This window comes from Notamacropus eugenii, chromosome 6 (assembly GCF_028372415.1).
Source record: "Notamacropus eugenii isolate mMacEug1 chromosome 6, mMacEug1.pri_v2, whole genome shotgun sequence".
NCBI lineage: Eukaryota > Metazoa > Chordata > Mammalia > Diprotodontia > Macropodidae > Notamacropus > Notamacropus eugenii.
In genome coordinates, this window is record NC_092877.1 from 208,903,423 (window position 1) to 208,910,103 (window position 6,681).

Consider the following 6,681-nt stretch of genomic DNA (forward strand, 5'->3'; position numbering starts at 1 on the left):
CCAGTGCTGATGTAGTCTGGAATGAGAGGTACTATCCAGGTTTTACTTGAGACTTGTACTAACATGAATGACTAACTTTATCAGTACAATTGACTTACCATCCCCACTCTTGATATGCAAGGATGAGAACATCCTGACCTTGCAGGTGCACCCCAAGGCTGTACCTCCCTGAGGCTGTCTCGCCAGGAGGAACTAGATTAGGGAGTATAAGAAATAATCTAAAAATGTTCTCATGGAAATGACCTTGGTTGCTTGAATGTTCTCACAATGAACAATTCTGCTTTCTTGCCTGTAATAACCTATATAAATCTTGGCTATCCAGTTAATAAACAAGAGCTGTCTTTTACAACTCTTCGCCTGGCCCCGAGTCTACTTTTCTTTCACGATCTCTCAGCAATCACAGCTGGTAGTCCCCGGGCTGGTCCATGGCAGGCATCAGGTGGCAGGTACAGTCCTACCCTATCCTCATCCTCTGTGATATACAGGTGTTAACTAGAGCGTCAAACTCTGGTCTTCCGATACCAGGTTCTTTCCATTACACCCTGCTGTGTGCTTTCTGTTGGGTATTTCTAGGAGTGGTAACTGCGGATCTCAGATCATATACTTTTACTCTAGAATCCAGAAACAGCTTACAAAATAAGTGAATAAATGAATGCAGCACTTACTAAGTGCTTCCTATGTGTAAAACATTGTACTTAGTGCTGGGAATGCAATTAGAAAAGTTCTGGGGAAACAACTCATACTTCTCACTTTCTAACGAGCTAAGATGATACATATGGAAGGTGTCAACTGCAAGTCAGCTAGAAAGATCCCTTGCACCCTGGGGTTCAGTGGCAAAGCTGATGTTCACGTCTCTTCCTCAAGGTCATTTCCATTGGTAAAATCACATCAGTTTCTGATGATGAACCATTTGACGGTGCCAAAGACTTTGGTAATGAGAATTTTCTTTCCTGATTCTTCCATGGATATAACTATAGTACCTGCAGGAGTAGCTGTCAGGCTGTATTTCCTCAGGGGTTGATAGCTGTGGGCACTGGGATGGATGCATTGCCATTCCCAAAGTCCTTGGGTTTAGGATTCTTGGCTGTCTCCATCAGGGATTGGGGGGAGATAGTGATCAAAGTTGGGGTGGTAACTTGACCTACCCATCACAGTCTGGCTCCTGTCTCTCCCCCAGGATGGCTTGCTACTTCACTGAAGTTGACTCACTGGCCCTGAAGAATAATAAAACAGAGAAGCTGGGTTTCAGATTTAGCCTAGAGACACTTATCCAGTTGCATTTACCAAGACTATTCCTGCTTCCTGCCCAAAGGGGAGTATATCCAGCTCTGAGCATCAAGACATGAACATAAAAATGGAAATAGGTAGAAAAGGGACTACTCAAAGACAACTGCTGAAACACAATCAGAAATATGATGCCAATATGACTAATATGGAAATACATTTTCATGATTTCACATGTATAGCTGATATACTTGCTTGCCTTCTTAGTGGGTAGGGAAGTGGGGAGGGAAGAAGGAGAGAATTTGGAACTCAAACAATTTTAAAAGAATGTTTAAAATTAAATAAATAAAGAATATTTTAAAAATATAAAAGTGAGAAACATGATGCTGAAAAGGACTGGAGCAATGAAAGTAGCAAAGGTTCTCTTTTCTCCTCACTTCCATCCTTCTTAAAGATGAGGGGAAAATGCCTATCAGAGGAAACATGCATAAAGAGCCATTCCTTCCATAAAAAGACATTTTATTTACTGAAAAGGCCAGAAAAGAACATTTGCATGAAGAACACACACAGCCCCTGAGACGCAAGTGCTTGAGAGACATGCATGTCTTTCAAAGACATGTGTATTTACCGAAAGTGCGGACGGCAGCAATGATGTTTTCAGAGTTTTGAACGACACAGTTGAAAAATTGTAAGTCAAAGAATGGCTCGGTGACTATGGGGAAATTGTATTTTGTTATTATTGGTGTTATACCTGATAGAATTGGGGATTTGGGGTTTCTTGGCCCGAGTTACAGATGGATCACTACTCATGCATAAATGCTGATTTGAGGCTTCGGGGGCCATGAGAAGTTAGATAGGATGAGCTCAGAAAAGGAACCAAAAGAGAAGAGACCAGAAGAATGGTAAAATATAACAAAAACCTGAAGAGCAGTTAAAGACAGAGGTAGATGTAGAAAGGAGACTGTCCCTGCTGCTTAAAGGAGAAGCCCCACCAAGAGCTTGACTGTGCTTTCCTCTATCGCTCTCTCTGTGTAGAGAGGAAGAAATTTCCTAGAGCCTAGAATGCATAACTGAGGAACTTTGTGGTTCTTTGACTTACAGAACCTGTTGTCACTGAAACAGGCAAAGACTGTTTCAGTGCCCAACCAAGGAAGCAGATCTGGAAAGCTGCAAACCCTAGGCTTAGGGCTACTATTTTACTAAAAGTATGTGGCTTCCGTGGTACAAGAGTAACAGAGATGAAGCTTAGTCCAGCAGGCGAGAGAGGAGGCTCAGGAGAGAATGTGATGAATAATACAGACTATTTCTATTTATATAGACAACTGGTTTCCAGGCCTGAAGTTCCAAGTCATGAGTTGCCTTGGATACATGGGTTTCCTTATGCATGTGACTTACTCCTAGGTTTCTCTAAGTTGGTGCTTATTCTCTTCACTACCAACAAGATTTGATGGAAAAGTATGACCCAGGTTTACTGGAGGACTATTACTTTGGATTAGCCATGCTTTTTTGTCTTTTATTCAATAAAAGTTATGTTATGCTTTTTTCTTTGTTTAGTAAATATTTCGTAACTAGGAGTTATTGATACCATTGAGACTGACTTGTAAAAACCGGAAGCAATGGTGGTACATAGTAGACATATGTATCTACCCACACCAGGAATGGAGAATCTGTGTTCTACATGTAGTCCTCTAGCTCCTCAAGTGTGGCCATTTCATTGAATTCATACTTTGTGAGGGCCATATGTGGCCTCAAGGCCACAGATTCCCCACCCCTGACCCACACCATGGTTACCCTGTAGGACCGCGTGAGTGAGTAGTAGTCCTACAGCTCCCCCTTCTCCTGGAAAACCCCATAGACCTGCCAACATGAATTCAGGTTGGGGTAAGCCAGTTCAGAGGGCTGCTCTAGTGCAGGAGTCAGGAGGACCTGAGTTCAAATCTCACCTCAGACACTTGACACTCACTAGCTGTGTGACCCTTGGGCAAGTCACTTAACCCCAATTGCCTTATTCTGGGTCATCTCCAGTCATCCTGATGAATATCTGGCCACTGGATCCAGATGGCATTGGAGAAGCGAGGCTGGTGACCTGCACAACCCTCCCTCACTTAAAACAAGTCAAGTGCAAGTCATGTCATTATTTCTCTGATGGCATGGTCTTCTTCAGCAACGAAGGACGAGCACACACAAGCCAGCTTGGAAACGGAGGAATAGTAGGACATATGTGCCATGTTGAACATCGTGTATAAGAACAATTGCAGTGTGAGTGAGTTGGTACATACAAGAAGGGAAATGTAATAAGCAACCATAGAAATTATATCAAATTGAAACTCCTTATGTGAAGATCTTTGGATATCAGACCAAAGTCTGGTTATTAGGGGTGGGAGTTTGGTGGAGTGAAACAAGATTCTCCCTTCTTTCCTTCCTCCCAGCCCAGAGTTGATGTCATGAGTGGTATGACATCTTATGTCAGGGACAAAAATGAATCATGAAAGCAGAACTTTGCCCTTCTGAGGCTTTCAATCTGTTTGGTTATACTGTCTCTCCAATGTACCCCAGTATGACTAATGTTTTAACTTGGGACAAAAACGGTTGAATGAGAGGTGATGAAATGATGTGTCATGGGTGCAGTTATGTTAGGAAAGGGGGAGGTCTAACCCTGTCTTTCCCCAGCAGGTACTGAGGGGAAAATCCTGTGGCTAGTGGCTATAGTGAATAGTGGTGAGGTCTTGAAGACACCCAAGAGGTAAGAGAGCCGTTGGGGGGAGGAAGTATGACATCCAGAGAGGAATGGCGCCCCTCTGGAAGTCAGTGCTTTGGGATAAAGTCCTATTCCCTTCTATTTTAAAAAAAAGATCTGATTTTTAATTTATGGAATAAAACAAACATTTCCATAACATAGTATATTAAAAAGATGATTGCATGAAACTGCAAAGCTATTATGTACAACTTGTTATTATTCCTTTTAAATATATAATAGTTATCATGTAAATTTCTTTTTTTCCCTCTCCCTCTCTATCCCACCCCCCAGAGATGGCTACCATTAGACACAAACAGGTATGTGTGTGTATGTGTGTGTATATACACACACATATGTATAAACACACACATACATATATATACATACATGTGTCAAATCATTCCATACATACTTCTATTTATCAGTTCTTTCTCTGGATGCAGATAGAGTCTTTCTCCATATGTCTTATGTGGTTAATTTGGGTATTTATAATAGTCAAAGTGACTTATTTACTCAAAATCGTGCTTAAAGCAATATCTCCATTATTATATATAATGTTCTCTCGGTTCTATTTATTTCACTTTATGCTGATTAAGACTTTGGACCAAGTTAACAGGGATTAGAGAAAAGTAATGCTAGTTGGGAAGTGAAATGCCCAACCAGATTAAGTGGTCTTTATTTTCTAAGTTCAGTACAGGTTTCGATATATGTTTCACGCTGGCAGTTTCTTAAGCCTGTCTCTCCACTTACACAACTACCATCTTAGTTCAGCCTCTCAGCGCCCCTTGCCTAGGTTATCACAGCAGCTTCCTAATAGGCTTCCCTGCCTCAAGTACTCTACCATTCTATTTCATCCTACACACAGTTAGCAAAGTCATTTTCCTTAAGTGCATATCTGACCATGTGACTTGCCTATTTACTCAATTTATTGGCTTCCTATTGCCTGCAGGACAAAAAATAAATTCCTTTGTTTAGCTTTTAAACAAAGTCTTAAACAACTCAGCCACAATCTATCTTTTTAGTCTCGTTGGACATCATGTTGACTCTTGCCCTCTGCCATCCAGTCACGCTGGCATTTTTCCTGTTCCTCACACACGACACCCCTTCTCTGATCACTCTGCCTTCACCCTGTCTGCCCCCTTGCCTGGAATGTACTTCCTTTACTTTCATTTCAGAGAATTTCTTCTTTCAAGAAGCAGAATCTTCTACATGAAATCTTTCTTACTCCTTCACCAGTTGTGAAAGGCCATCCCTCCTAAACTATCTTGCATTTAATTACTTTTATTTATTTGTATTTATTCACTTTATATTCATGGTGTATATGGGTACCTAGGTGGCACAGTGGATAGAGCACTAGGTTTGGAATCAAGAAGTCTCATCTTCCTGAGCGCAAATCTGACCTCAGACACTGACTAGTTGTGTGACTCTGGGCAAGTTACTTAGCCTGGTTTGCCTCAGTTACTCATCTGTAAAATGAGCTGCAAGAGATCTTTTCCAAGAAAATCCCCAATGGGGTCATGAAGAGTTGGACACGACTGAAACAACATTCATGATAGATATCTATCTTTACATATGTATGTGTATATATATGCACACATACATGCATGTGTAAGTATACATACATACATACACACACACATATATATACATACATATATATAATCTGTCTTCCTCCATTAGAATGTTAAGTTCCTTGTGAGCAGGGATTCTTTTATTCTCTGTAGTTGCTTCCCCAGTGCCTAGCACATTCTTAGCATATAGAAGCTGATTAATCAACTACCTCTCGATAGGCTGATCAATTAGGTGCACAATGACTTGTTTTTTATGTACTTTGTGAATGTCATATCTCTGAAACCCAACCTCTTATTTGCTATTAAGGAGGAAACCGGAGAAGGAACAAATTTTTTCAGTTGCTTTAACTGTTTTCCTCTTCTTCTTTTTTTTTTATGAATAAGGATGTCTTTCTTTGTATTTGACCTAAAGTTTCAATGTATGCATAATGACTAATAGTGGCCTAGTGCTCCAAGCTTGTATGATCTGCTCTGCCAATTCATGAGGAGGCTTGGGGATTCTGCTTCTAGAAATGTGTGATGCTGTGTAATCAAGGGCCTTAACCTTCACTTCAGAGTCTAGACAAATATTCTGCAGCTAGTGAAGAAAAGTCCTATATATAATGGGCTGCTGCGCCAGAACTGAGTATGCATACAAAATGGTCTAATGAAAGAACTCTTTAGTGACTTTTGAGTGAGGAGGATGAAATGCTGTGGGCCTCTAGGTAAGGGAAAGTCCCTTGACTCTCCCTCTTACCTGAGCACCATGAAGCCACAAGCCCTTCATGTACTCATGCCTTTCTTTTGTCTGTTTATTTGTTTGTTTTTGTCTCTATTATGTTTCATTTTTTCCTGTTCTTTGGAGAACGAATGTAGGAGATTTAATGACTTTTGAGTTTCAAAAGGCTAGGAAATGCATTACTGCCAAGGTCAAACATCTGTGCTCATCAGCCTTTTAGTATCTGTGCAAGTGAAACCCATGTTCTGGAAGGAATTCTGCTAGCAACTGATCTTTATCCTTCCTAGGACAGAATTAAGCATTTATGGAGCAATTCTCTTTTTAAAGTCATTGAAGCATTTTTAATGCCTTAAGGTTGTTAGGGGCTAAACAGAATAAAATAAAGGTATAATCTAGTTAGCAGAAGTGAATGAGGAGATGGAAATAAAACT

At 40.6% G+C, this 6,681-nt stretch overlaps 1 long non-coding RNA gene across 1 annotated transcript; it reads left to right on the forward strand.

Moving 5' to 3' along the window:
* The first annotated feature begins 331 nt into the window (after positions 1-331).
* LOC140512650 (uncharacterized) lies at positions 332-1,617 on the forward strand. Its single transcript, XR_011969866.1, has 2 exons — positions 332-446; positions 1,178-1,617. It is a non-coding gene; the product is annotated as an uncharacterized lncRNA (long non-coding RNA).
* The last annotated feature ends 5,064 nt before the right edge of the window (positions 1,618-6,681 follow it).